Raw genomic sequence first — 15,328 nt, forward strand, 5'->3', positions numbered from 1 at the left:
AAGAAAACTCATGCAAATAATCGTAAATTTATTTTCGTCTAAAACAGTATATTCCTACCTTGTGTCATTCCACTGAATGGTCAGTTGGTAGCCTGGGAGAATGTGTGGTGAGCTATTGATGTGTTCTAAAGCCAACGTCACTGCTGGGATAACCCCTGCCCAATTTTTTCCTTCTGGAACATCTTGGTTTACTGAAAGAACCCACCGATTTGCAGCTGAGAAGGCTGAGCAAAGACTACTTGTAACATGGACCAGAATCCAAGACGTAGAAACCAGTGGGCTGGGTAGAAGTCAATGAGAACCTCCAGGTCATTCTGAGGTCGGCCTGGGCTTACCTTTATGTCGAAGTCGCAGAAACGACAGTTGCCTTGTTTTAGACTAATACGCCAGCTGAAGACACAAAATCTGTAGAAATGTGTAACGTTGATATTGTGATCTCTAACTTATCGTGCAGGTAGCGGTGCAGTGATGTTCCACCTCACCGAGAACAACAAGGTTCCAGACCTCCCAAGATTCTTATTCCACCACCAGCCAGTATTCTATGTACTTACCGTACGTATCCCTGGCTCGTCAAGACGGAGTTCGGTCTGCTGTGCGCTCTAACATTTACCGCACAACAGTCCTGACTCGGACTGAGCTCGCTAGATGGCGCTCGTCCGGGAGCTCGTTTCTAACTGCAAAAAATTGAATTTGAACTAGCAACGTTCGACCAAATACGTCACCATACGGATAATACGATATCAAACTGTACTAAATTAACAGTACGAATATACAGAAATAAGAGTTAAGTACTTAAATATCCCTAATTGGTTAGTTTTAATTTTCAGTTTGTGATTTTTTAACGAACTCTAACGATCAAACTTAACACCGTTGTGTGTGAAGGATATTGAATCTCAGCAAAACCTGCAAAAAAGATTTATATACATTAAAACTTGTTGATTGCATAAACTTGCAGCCTTCTAAGTCAGTAGATGTAATTAATCTAAAGTCAAGTTAATCTTTCGTAACAACACACAAGGCCGGACATGGCCAATCTAAAGGTCGCGGGTTCGCATCCCTGTCGCGCCAAACATGCTCGCCCTTTCAACCCTGAGGGCGTTATAATGGGATGGTCAATCCAACTTGTCGTTGGTAAAAGAGTAGTCCAAGAGTTGGCGGTGGGGGTGGCGATGACTAACTGCCTTCCCTCCAGTCTTACACAACTAAATTAGGGACGGCTAGCACACATAGCCCTCAAGTAGCTTTGTACGAAATTAAAAAAAAACAAACAACACACACAGCTACTACTACACTACTTGACCTTCAAACTAACACTTTGCGCCTGAATTCGTTTAGGGTTGCTGTTGCAAAGGGTTGAATACTCACGAAATTAAGAATATTCTAATTTTCTTTCAAAATATAATTTACGCACATAATGTCAGCGTCTTTTTTTTTATTTTCTTAGTTTGTAGATTATGTGGATTTTAAATGTAAAGTCTCATTATAAAGATTCATGATTGGAAACTCAAACGGTAACAAAATGTGAAACTTTGCAGGGATGAGAATACAAATGGTGGTTCAGTATACTTTAATGAACTTTGGATGAGAATACAAATGGTGGCACAGTATACTTTAATGAACTTCGGATGAGAATACAAATGGTGGCACAGTATACTTTAATGAACTTTGGATGAGAATACAAATGGTGGCACAGTATACTTTAATGAACTGTGGATGAGAATACAAATGGTGGCACAGTATACTTTAATGAACTTTGGATGAGAATACAAATGGTGGCACAGTATACTTTAATGAACTTCGGATGAGAATACAAATAGTGACACAGTATACTTTAATGAACTTCGGATGAGAATACAAATGGTGGCACAGTATACTTTAATGAACTTTGGATGAGAATACAAATGGTGGCACAGTATACTTTAATGAACTTCGGATGAGAATACAAATAGTGACACAGTATACTTTAATAAACTTTGGATGAGAATACAAATGGTGGCACAGTATACTTTAATGAACTTCGGATGAGAATACAAATGGTGGCACAGTATAGTTTAATGAACTTTGGATGAGAATACAAATGGTGGCACAGTATACTTTAATGAACTTCGGATGAGAATACAAATAGTGACACAGTATACTTTAATGAACTTCGGATGAGAATACAAATAGTGACACAGTATACTTTAATGAACTTCGGATGAGAATACAAATAGTGACACAGTATACTTTAATGAACTTCGGATGAGAATACAAATAGTGACACAGTATACTTTAAAGAACTTCGGATGAGAATACAAATAGTGACACAGTATACTTTAATGAACTTTGGATGAGAATACAAATGGTGGCACGGTATACTTTAATGAACTTCACATAAGTTTCGTTTTATTATTTACGTTTACAAAATATTTAACTTTGAGAATTTTGAAAGTAACTTGTCTGTTGAGAATTATTTTTGGAGGCTTAATGCTGCTAAGCATTTTTTTTGGGGGGGGCATCTCTTATAATCAGAGCCTCTGAGTTTTTAGTGTTAACTTTATAGGCTTCTAACTCTAAAATATGGTTTAGAATATTCTGGTAGAGGTAACTAGTTCAATGGCTTATCACACCTAGAGATAACAGTGTTAACTTTATAAGTTTACAACTAGATATACGTATATAGCACGCATGGTTTGATCACGATACTAAATAAGGTGTCGAGGGCTTACCACACTAAGTGTAGAGCTTCGATTCTTACGGTGACGCAGCACATTTAGCCCATCGTACAGCTTTGCAATTAAAATATACAATATTATTTTTTCTCTCTTAAAATAACGTAATACTTTGGTCTCGTTTGTATGTATTTCGTGTTGGCTTTACGGATGCCTTCTAACATAAAAGTACGTATTTGTAGGTACAACCGATCAATATTAGGGTTAGCATTAGAAAGTTATTCTGTCGACCAATGGCACTATTTTTGAAACGAGTAAAGATAATTCTCTTTATTCTCATGGAAACCTAAACCTTGTTTGTCATGGATCGAAGCACCATTGGGTTTTCAAATAACCTGCCGTGTTTTAAACAACAAAATTCGTAGTAACTCTCTCCTTCCACGAGCGTTAGTAGCTACGTGTCTTATTATCGAAATGTTTATAAGCCGCGTCTTGTAGTTGGTATTGTACGATTACGCCTACTTTAGAGTCCATCAGAGTGGCACGTGTGTCTCGTGCTTGAATCTAGGTTAATATTCTAGATGGTTTGCTTGTTTCCAGTTTTCTTAGCCCAGTGATTTTTTATGGTTGAAACACAAATCGTAAACTTTACTAACAAGATGATAAACCCATTATGTAGCCAGATACACGAAGCCAGCATCTAGTTAAATGTTACAACGAATGACACCCAGATTAACAGCAACCGGAAATTTTTAACTAACTTACCTTTCCCAAAAAGCTACTGATGAGGATCTATATTTGTCTCTTAAAACGTTTTATCGAATCTGTTTAAAAACAGAACTGTATATAACTATTTATTGCAATATTACAAACGTAAGTATCCGCCAACAATGTAATTTATTCCACTCAGTGTTGTATGAGTTCGCTCTGTATCTTACACAGAAGATGAGTGGTTTGGTTGGTTTAAAACCCGCGACCCTCGGATTACGAGTCACACGCCTTACGCGCTAGGCCATGCCAGGCCCCAGAAGATGAGTGATTTCACATAAAGTTTGGTCAGTTCTTTATGTCGAATAATGTGAAGGGCAAAAATACAAAATTGGAATGGACTGTGTGTGTACCCCATTAGTGGTTAACAGTACATAATGAGATTATTCATTTGAGGTGGACCTGGCATGGCCGGGTGATTACGGAGCTCGACTCGTAATCTGAGGGTCGCGGGTTCCAACCCCCGTTGTACCAAACATGCTCGCCCTTTCAGCCGTGGGAGCGTTAGAAAGTTACGGTCAATCCCACTATTCGTTGATAAAAAAAAAGTATCCCAAGAGTTGGCGGTGGGTGGTGATGACTAGATGCCTTCCCTCTCGTTTCACACTGCTAAATTAGAGACGGCTGGCGCAAATAAGCCTCGTGTAGCTTTGTGCGAAACTCAAAAACAAACAAATAATTCGAGGCTTAAATTGGTTACACTCAAATAAGCGTTGAAAGATAATCTAAGCACTCACAACTTGGAGTTTTAAAATAACATTATAGCTAGCAGTTAGAAGAATTTAGGCCTATAGATACGATCTTACGGTACTAGAATTAAAGTTCGTCTAAATATATTTGAATTAAAGTGGAGACTTTGTCAATACATTTTCAAAGCGATTGAAGAAAATCGTAATAAAACCCTGATTCTTCGCTGAAAATCCTCTTTTGTTATTTTTTTCTCGTAAAAGTTTATCGCTTTGAACTCACTGGAACCAGATGGCACGCCGCCTGAAGCATGACGCATTGCAGTAATGTTCAGGTAGAACCAACTTCAGTGCTGACCGTGAACGTTTCGGTAAACTGGAAAATTCATTCAAGGTAAAGAATTTTCATACCCGCAGGTGAAATTTGCGTCGCGAGGAAACGAACATTCCTTGTCTGTTACGAAAGCCGGAGGAACTTAATGCGCAATGTCTTGCATGTGTGTTATTAAAATAAACCACAAGGAGCAACAGAATGTCGACACACTCTCGCAGTGTTTTTGAGTTTTAATGTCATTCATTGATTGAAAATAATAATTGACTAGAACAGGGTTTTCTCCACCGATTAATGTTGGTAGTTGTTACTAATCAGCATTAACAGCTGTTACGACTACCTGAAATTTGTTTAGCCTTTGTCCTGGATATCTTAACCAATGTATGTGTCGGCTATAACCTTTGACGTAGTGCTGTATCCACAACTGTCACAAGGATATAGGAAGGTAGATTTATTATAGGTAGAACTCTCGAATACTGTTGGATGTGTTATAGATTTGTTCTGGTTATAGTCAAATGAGTTAAAATGGTTTCATAAAAATTCCTCAACCATTGATTGGTTGACTACAATATTTAAATTCCTACTCATAAACTGTATTTGTTCGTTTTTCCCTAAACCAGGTCAGCCCACCCTGGAAATTACTTATTTCTTTGTGGTTAAAAAGTAATGACCAACACTGACGAGTATACACTAGTCCACCTCTGTTGCTCAGAGGAAAGCTTGGAGATTTAAAACGCTAATTTTCGGGGTACTATCCCTGCAGTAAACATATCGCTGATAGCGCTTTGCGCTTACTGTACAAATAAACAAAGTACATTATTGGCAGTTGGCTAGTTTTCTAAGTTTAATTCAGTTGGATATTAACTGTCAGTAGTTCATAGTTTTACAAGTTTAATTCAGTAAGATATTAACTGTGATAGTTCATTAGTTTTCTAATTTTAATTCAGTAAGGTTCTAATATAAACATTAAAAATGACTCAATAATTGGTTTACCAAACACAAACATAATCACGATATATTCAATACAAATATGTCTACAGAAGCAATGAAGAAGTAATTTTCAAGATGTTGAAAGTTTATTATTTTAATTGTGCTGAATATACACCACTGTCACCTGGTGAGATCTCTTTTAAACTCTTTAAATATCTATTCACGTGCCTTACCTGGGAACCATAAAATGTTAGCTCGGCATGGCCAGGTGGATAAGGCGTTCGACTCGTAATCTGAAGGTCGCGGGTTCGAATCCTCGTCGCACCAAACATGCTCGCCCTTTCAACCGTGAGTACGTTATAATGTTACGATCAATCCCACTATTCGCTGGTAATATAGTAGTCCAGGAGTTGGCTGTCGGTGGTGATGACTAGCTGCCTTCCCTCTAGTCTTACACTGCTAAATTAGGGACGGCTAGTGCATATAACCCTCATGTAGTTTTGCGCGAAATTCAAAAACAAACAGACTGTAAGAGTTCAGACTTATTTTATGTTCGGTAAGGCACAAAGCTATACAATGTGATTTGCACATCACGGGTATCAAAACTCGACTTTAAACAACGTTGTAGACTTGCCGCTCAAGCACTAGGGGGCAACTGGGGTTTAATCTCCTTAAAATATCTACAAGTGTTGTTTACATTTCAGTACCGGGGCCTTCAATATAGTGCATTACATTAATTTATTTTTTTTATATCTCTGCCTGTTAAAATACAATGGAATCCCTCTAAAGCAGCCACCTTCGGGACTGAGACAAACTGGCCTGATTAAAGGGGTTCCACTGTACATAATTAGGGATTATGTAAACAAAAAAAGGGACTGTGATTGAATGATCGCTTTCAAGGAGTGACCGAATATGAGGGGTGGCTGCTTGAGGGGTTCTACTGTATTCATTATAAAGATGTGACCAAAGAAATTTGATTAAATCAGTTATTTTTTGCCTGAGTTAAATAGTGTATCCTGAAAGCAGTTTGTGGGATTAACTGCATTATTTATGGCATTATAGTTTAAATATATCACGTGACTTGAATTTTATTAGAAACTCTGTAATCATGGTAGATAATTAGTTTGGTCCTCATCAGTGATTAGGCCGAGCATGGCCAGGTGGTCAGGGCGTTCAATTCTTAATCTGAGATTCGCGGGTTTCTGTCCCCGTCACATCAAAACATGCTCGCCCTTTCAGCTGTGGGGGCGTTATAAAGTACGATCAATCTCACTATTCGTTGATAAATAGTGGCTCAAGAATTAGTGGTGATGACTAGTTGCCTACGCTGTAGTCTTGCACTGCTAAATTAAGGGCGGCTAGCGCAGATAGCTCTCGTGTAGCTTTGCACGAGATTCAAAATCAAACAAACAAATCGTCAGCGAGAAAAAAGCGTTAAAAGACGCGAATTTCAAATTCAGTAGTTTATTTATTGTAAATCAACACAAAAACGGGACAGAATACATTATTCTGTACCCTGTGACCTTTAAGAGATTAAAACAAATTTTGATGGTTTTACACCATTCACAATACTAATAGTTTTGTGGCTTTTATGTGTTTCTTATTTAGAGGTTTGTTGCCAGAAGAAGTTCTTGACGTCACGTGATAGGCGTGGCCTAGTGATTAAAGTTGTTTTAATAAATTAGAACACGATCTGAGCCATATAAAATTAATTAATACGTTAATTACTATACACCACTAATGTGTGCCACTGAAATGCGAGAGAACGGAGCTATGAGTTAAAAGTTTGTGCTTGAAAAAAACTCAGATCCGTTACCTCGCATCCCAGTGTCACAACGATATGCCTGCAGACTTAAAACACTAGAAATGTGGTATCGGTACCCGTGGTGGGCAAAGCACAGATAGCTAATTGTAAATCTTTTTGCTTACTCTCAAACAATCAAAATTCCTAATCTCTTGCCCCCCCCAGTGGTTCAGCGGAATGTCTGCGGACTTACAACGCTAAAATTCGGGTTTCAATATTCGTGGTGGGCAGAGCACAGATAGCCCATTGTGTGGCTTTGTGCTTAATTCAAACAAACAACAACAACATCGTAATCTCTTGACCGATCTGAGATCTAATTACAGTTTTAGATTTAGGAGATCAAACCTTTTCGATTGATGTATACGACCACGCCTAAGGTCTCATAGAATAATTTACTTAGGCCCGGCATGGCCAAGCGTGTTAAGGCGTGCGACTCGTAATCTGAGGGTCGCGGGTTCGCATCCCCGTCGCGCCAAACATGCTCGCCCTTTCAGCCGTGGGGGTGTTATAATGTGACGGTCAATCCCACTATTCGTTGGTAAAAGAGTATCCCAAGAGTTGGCAGTGAATGGTGATGACTAGCTGCCTTCCCTCTACACTGCTATATTATGGACGGCTAGCGCAGATAGCCCTCGTGTAGCTTTGCGCGAAATTCAAAAACAAACACACAATGTAATTACTTCAATTCTGCCTAACATATTTCAGTTTGAAGGTAGGCTGGTAGAGATCCTGATGAGTGTTGTTAGCATTCAAAAATGGAGCTAATATAATGGGGGAAAGGTCTCATAGATTAATTTAATCTAATGCTGCTTAAATAGGGTTTCGATAACAGTGGTGTGCATAGCACAGACAGTCCATTGTGTAGCTTTGTGCTTAACTGCAAACAAGCAAATAAAATATTAAAGAATTTCAAATGCCATGGCTATTGAGGATTCCCTCTTGTTTAATCTAAAGGTTCATATTGTTTTTGGTCAAAAGAAGTTTTTCACGTTGCGTTATGTACGTGGCTTAACAACAACAATGTTTTTCATAATTTTGAAAACAACTTGAACCCTATAGAATATGCTTTACTCAGAAACTTTAGTCAATATATTATTGACTAAATCGTGAATTTTCCATATCGAACTGATTTTTATCATAAAGAGTTTGTTGGTCGGTTATCTTTTATTTAATTTTGTTAATATTAAGTTTTTCTTTCAATGACGTATTAAAAGTGGTTATAAAAAATTAGTAAATAAAACCGTTGGATTAGCGTACACACTCATACCGTGATCTTAAGCCTATTAGCGCGCATTAGTTAAGCCACCTTTCAAAAGCTCTCCCAGGAGTTTTAAATTATTACAATATGAAATTCACATGCTGATTTTCTGAAGGTTGTATTCATAAGACGGCTGGTATGGGTTTTAAAGCTGTCTGATGAATACGTTTCCATTTCAAGTAGGCTTCTCGTCATCATGAATTTTCTGAAGGTTATTTTAATTCTGAAACTTGGACCGAAGTTCACTTCAGGTGTAAACAAAACCAGCGTTATAATTTATTTACCTCATACATTAACTAATACTCTGTGGGCAACTACTGCTGCCCAGACAAGCTAATTATTTAATAATCTAATTGAAAAAATATGTATATATTAAGTGACGGGCGTTGCGGTTCGATAGTTTTGTATTCTGAAAATACGATAATTGAACGCCACCTACAGATCTGCAGTGGATAAAATCTACAACTAAAGTACGTTGTTATATGTATTGGTTATGTCTACAACTAAAGAATGTTCTTATAATATGTTGGTTAAATCTACGTTTAAAGTATGTTGTTATAATATGTTAATGAAATTTACAACTAAAGAATGAACAGTTACAGGATTTTAAAATGCGAATATTGTTTTCGTAAATCCCAAAGTGACAAGATGTTCAATACGTTAACTACATGTCTAACTGTAACACAACACGACATGCCTATAACTTAAAATGGCAACACGAATACATCACCTAAATCATGAATTGTTAAGATCCTCAAAACAATACCTAAATCTACACTGCCAACGTGATCGATACACTATCTAAGTATAAACTGTCAATGCTTAAATAAACTACCTAATGTCCATTCTGTTAAGACGTACAATACTACCTAAATCCTGAACTGTCAAGACGTACAATACTACCTAAATCCTGAACTGTCAAGACGTACAATACACTACCTAAATCCTGAACTGTCAAGACGTACAATACACTACCTAAATCCTGAACTGTCAAGACGTACAATACACTACCTAAATCCTGAACTGTCAAGACGTACAATACACTACCTAAATCCTGAACTGTCAAGACGTACAATACACTACCTAAATCCTGAACTGTCAAGACGTACAATACACTACCTAAATCCTGAACTGTCAAGACGTACAATACACTACCTAAATCCTGAGCTGTCAAGACGTACAATACACTACCTAAATCCTGAGCTGTCAAGACGTACAATACACTACCTAAATCCTGAGCTGTCAAGACGTACAATACACTACCTAAATCCTGAACTGTCAAGACGTACAATACACTACCTAAATCCTGAACTGTCAAGACGAACAATACACTACCTAAATCCCAGAATGTTAATGTGTTAAATGCGTTGTGTTGAAGCTAAAGCGTCAACACGTTCAAATACACAAACTAGGTTCCACACTGTCAATATTTTAAATACACTACCTAAGTCCTGAAATAATAGCGTGTCGGTTGCACTGTATGAATCACAAACTATCAAAAATGCTTATTTCACTGCCTAAATACCAAAGTATCAACACTTCAAATACACTACCTAAATACGTTCTAAAAACAAAGAACTGGTGTTCTATTTGATATGTAGAAATTTGAAAGTCACAAACTATTCATAAGGAAAATACGTAGAGTTGGATGAAGACAAATCTACACTGAACCAGACTTTTATCTATTTAGTAAAGATTTTATAGTGAGTTAAGATTGATTTTCAAGACGTCGCTGCTATCTGGCGAAATTCAAAAAGAACCAAGCTCTTGAGGCTTAGTGAAGTAATTATGTTTCCAGACAATCCATCAAAATACTCTGAAGTATTGAAAAGGTTTTCTGTAAATACACCACGTGATATGTGACACTTTTTCCCAGAATCTTATTTTAAAGATAAATAATAGTATATATGGGGAAAGTTAAGAAAGAACTTTACGAAATCCAAAGAAATGTCAGCGATTAAAGTGACATTACTCATTTGTCACTTACTACGCGACTTTGTTCCTTAAACACGAACACTATATTTAGTGCTTTGAAACTGTTTTTATAGCCATCACTGAATACCTTTTTAATATGTAAAAAAAAGAGTAAAATCTTAGAATTATTTTTCAGAAATTTCGATTATTAATAAATAAATGGCAATCGATTAGGTTTTGTGTGCAATCAAGATATTTAGGCTTAGCAGTGACTGTACAACATCGTAAGAAACAACAAAAAAATTACCCACCGAGTGAGTAAAATTTCTTCTTTTTTTGCGGTCAGTATGGCTACCGAGAAAACAATATGTTTGTGTGTGTTATCTTAGAGCAAAGCCACATCAGGCTATCTGCTGAGCCTACCGAGGGGAATCGAACCCCTTATTTCAGCGTTGTATATCCGGAGACATACCGCTGTACTAGCGGTAAGTCACCTAGTCTTTGTTGAACTACATATAAAGAAAATGTGAAAGTTAATGTTTTCACTTCATTTAGAACTTTCCAGATGTTGGTTTCGCATGTCATGATAAAAACAACAATTGAATTATAAAAATATTTCGTTTGTTTCTTCAGAATGGTTTCATAATATGACATGTTGTTGTTTTATATGCTTCGATAAATATCTTAAATAAAACCGTTCTTTTCTTTTCAACAGATCTTCAAGGAAATTCAATGCATATTAAACTTTTGTTGTTGTTTTAAAAGACAAACAAACAGGATTATACCATAGGAAAGTATGGTTAAGTGCAAATTCGTATTTTACAAACATAACTTGTTTTTTGTCGACACATCACAAATCTTTGGATTTACAGTTAGGTTTACGACAACTTTGACAAATTTTTCAACATCGTAAGATGATGTAGTATATTAGTGGATAATAAGTAACATTGAAGAAGCCATGTTTGATACAATCACTGTTTTAAACTGATAGGCGGATCAATGGTAAGTTTACTGACTTAAAACGCTAAAAATTGTGGTTCGATTACTTACGGTAGACAGAGGACATATAGACAAAGAAAACTTTACGTTGAACAGAACAACAACAAGAAATTGATAAAAGACGATCCTATTTGTAAATCCTAGTAGGAAAGTGTCTTATAGTCGTAATGCAGTCAACATGTCTTTTTTGTATGCTTATACAGATTGTGATCTAAGTTACCTCCAGTTGGTCAAGAGCGGCCTCTCGACACGATAATACATTTTCAAAGCTAAAGTACTACCGCCAAATTTTCTGCCTCTCTGTAAGCCAGTGGTGAACTAAGTACCTCAAATTGACCACGAGATCATCATGATGACACATTTTCAAAGTTAGAGTACTACCATAAAAATATGATGCTACTGTATCCCTGTAGTGACATAAGACCCTCAAATTGACCAGAGGGTCATCACGATGATACATTTCCAAAGCTGAAGTACCACGGCTAAATGTAATGCTTATCTACATCTCAGTACGTCAAATTACTCCCGAGATCATCTCGATAATACATTTACAAAGCTAAAGTATTATCGATATATTTGATGCCTGTCCGTATCCCAGTAGTGGCCTAAATACCTCAAAGTGACGAAAAGTGTAATTATTAATGAGGAAATTTAAATGTTGCTTTCTTCTAGGCTGGTTCCATCTTTTCTTTTCTCACCCTATCAAATGACTAATTTTCCAATTTTCAAACCATTAAAAAACCCAGCATACTAAAGTAATAGTGGTTTAGCTTATATTTGAGTTCTATCATGGTTATTTGTTATTTTGTATTTCGCGCAAAGCTACTCGAGGGCTATCTGAGCTAGCCGTCCCTAATTTAACAGTGTAAGACTAGAGGGGAGGCAGCTAGTCATCACCACCCGCCGCCAACTGTTGGGCTACTATATTACCAGCGAATAGTGGGATTGACTATCACATTATAACGCCACCACGGCTAAAAAGGGCGAGCATGTTTGGTGCGACCGGGATTCGAACCCACGACCTTCAGATTACGAGTCGAACGCCTTAACCCACCTGACCATGCTGGGCCTCTCTATCATGCTGGAGAAAATGTATTGCTATACCTGTTTCTTTAGAGGACGTAGAACATACAGATAAAAGTTAAAGCTTTTCTTTTGTGTTGAATAATAGCTTAAGCCTTTCTGTCTTAATTTTAATTATTATTATTAGAAAAAATTCTAATATATATATATATATATGTGTGTGTGTGTGTTTGTAAGTTATTATATTACTGCACCTTACACAAAACTGATGTTTAATAAAGAATTATTTTAACATTTCTGCCATTTTAAAACCTCTCAAAGATTTGTATCACAAAGAACGGTTCACAACACGTCTGCTCCACAGTTTATAATGCATTCATTCAACACTGCCTAATACAATAACTGAATATTGTTTAACGCAGTTTCTGGACAATGTATAACAGAACATACTCATAACACGATTATTAGATATCCTATACACATTTGTAGAACATTCTAAAACGTGTATATTTAAGATCCTAAAAGCATGTCTAATGAAAATTATAAACACGTTTAATTAGCACTTCCCTTGAAGGTTACAAAGAGTTTTTTTTTTCAATACCCTGTTGATTGACAAGTATTTCAGCTGCTACGGCAACTCCGAACCAAGTTCAAAATACAACTCTAATGCTTCTTCATTTTGTAACTTTTTTCATGACGCCATTTTGGATCGAAAGTGAAACAATTTGTAAGTAGGTCAAATGTATGTCTTTAAAAACACATTGAGAACGAATTATTATCTTGTCCGTGGTACTGTGTTACCGATGGTTTGGACGAGTTATCTCGTCTACGGCAATGAACAGGATACTGTATCATATACAAATAAAGAAACGTAATACGGAGTCAAACGCAATGGTGCTACGCCTAAAAATAATTTTAATGGAGAGATCTAATTTTTTTTATTATCAACCTTAAGTACGTCCTCGTTAATGTACTAAACACGTAAAAACTTTATAGTGCTTGAAGAGTCACTCATTCTGAACGTCTAAAACAGGAAACGTCAATATTTTCAGCCTGACTAAACCTAAATTATCTACTTACCGCTGTATGAAATGCCTTGTGAAGTAATAAGATGAAATAATGGCATAAGTAAATACATCACTGCAATTTTTATTTTAAATTACGCAAATTAACTTTGTTCCGCTTATGTTCACATTATTAAGAAAAAAATGTTTATAGTCTGTCGATCTATCGGATCCAGTCTCTTTTTTTGTACCACTAGTCGAGAATCACTGGTATAAATCATTCAAAAATAATGAGAGAGACCGATATTTGAATCAAATTAACCAACTGTACCTAAGTGAAAGACTTTGATTGGTTATGCGAGAAGGTACGTTTAGATTCCATTTACGAAATAATATCTCATTGGTCGATTTTTAAAGGATTTATTAAGTTATAGGTTGTTTGTTATCGTCCTCATTGTATCTAATTTGTGGATCAACAGTAGGTTTACAGAACTACAACATTAAAATCCGTGGCTCGATTTCCCAAGATGGGAAGCGCTCGGATAGAACATTGTGTAGCTTCGGGCAAACAAAAACACAACAACAATAACACTAGGTGACACAAATTTTGTTCCTGGACAGTACGTGTTATTTCTTAATTGCTTATGTTATAAAAGTACAGAAAATGGTTATTATTCCCTTCAAACTTTGCTTTTGTGACCTGGATAATGAAATTTAGACATTAACCTATTTTCTATGTAGAAACGGGCAAATTTGCACATTTTCATTTACATAAGGTCTGAATAAAACAACATATGAATCAATATTTGCATCTATTTATACTAAAGTTATACGAAAATGTTTAGAAGTGAGTAGTTTTTCGAGATTTGCGACTGTAATATAAATCACTCTCACGTATCAGCCACCAAATATAGTCTCTCATCGCGTTTTCGTTATAAGCTCCCAGGTCACAAAAGCAAGGTTTGAGGAGAAAAATAGGTCTTTTCCATTTACTTTAGGCATAACCAATTGGGAAATAACACTTTCTGTCCATGAACAAGAAACACGTAGTGTTATTCTTAGCCCTACAATCCAGATATTCAGGTTCAGTAACAACTCACAGGTTACTAAACGTTTTCACATTCATACCTATACTCAATCTGTTATGGGCCTGGCATGGCCTAGCGCGTTAAGGCGTGCGCTTCGTAATCTGAGGGTCGCAGGTTCGCGCCCGAGTCGCGCCAAAACATGCTCGCCCTCCCAGCCGTGGGGGCGTTATAATATGACGGTAAATCCCACTATTCGTTGGTAAAAGAGTAGCCCAAGAGTTGGCAGTGGGTGGTGATGACTAGCTGCCTTCCCTCTAGTATTACACTGCAAAATTAGGGACGGCTAGCCAAAACATGCTCGCCCTCCCAGCCGTGGGGGCGTTATAATATGACTGTAAATCCCACTATTCGTTGGTAATAGAGTAGCCCAAGAGTTGGCAGTGGGTGGTGATGACTAGCTGCCTTCCCTCTAGTATTACACTGCAAAATTAGGGACGGCTAGCACAGATAGCCCTCGAGTAACTTTGTGCGAAATTCCAAAAACCAAACCAAACTCAATCTGTTGCCCTCCTCATTGGCTCAGTCACAAGTCTTAAGGCTTACAACACTAAAAACCGAGCTTTTGTAATGGGTGCATAGCGCAGCTAGCCCATTATGTAGCTCTGTGCTTGACTACAAACAAATGAACAAACTGTTGTTTGTTGATTATCTGCCGTAAAAAAAAAAAAAAAACATCGAAGAACAACCTCGAAAAAGAGGAAGTTAGAAAATCAAAGACAGAGTCAAGAGAGAGACTTATGTGAATACCCGATATTCAAACCCGGACCAAAACTTAAGTGCAGTATCTCAAAATCCTTTAGATTACCTACTTCAACCACCACTTTACGTACAATTCTAACAACCTCATATCAGTTTGTACATATTTCTTTATA

This window comes from Tachypleus tridentatus, chromosome 4 (genome assembly GCF_004210375.1).
Source record: "Tachypleus tridentatus isolate NWPU-2018 chromosome 4, ASM421037v1, whole genome shotgun sequence".
In the NCBI taxonomy this organism is placed as follows: Eukaryota; Metazoa; Arthropoda; class Merostomata; order Xiphosura; family Limulidae; genus Tachypleus; species Tachypleus tridentatus.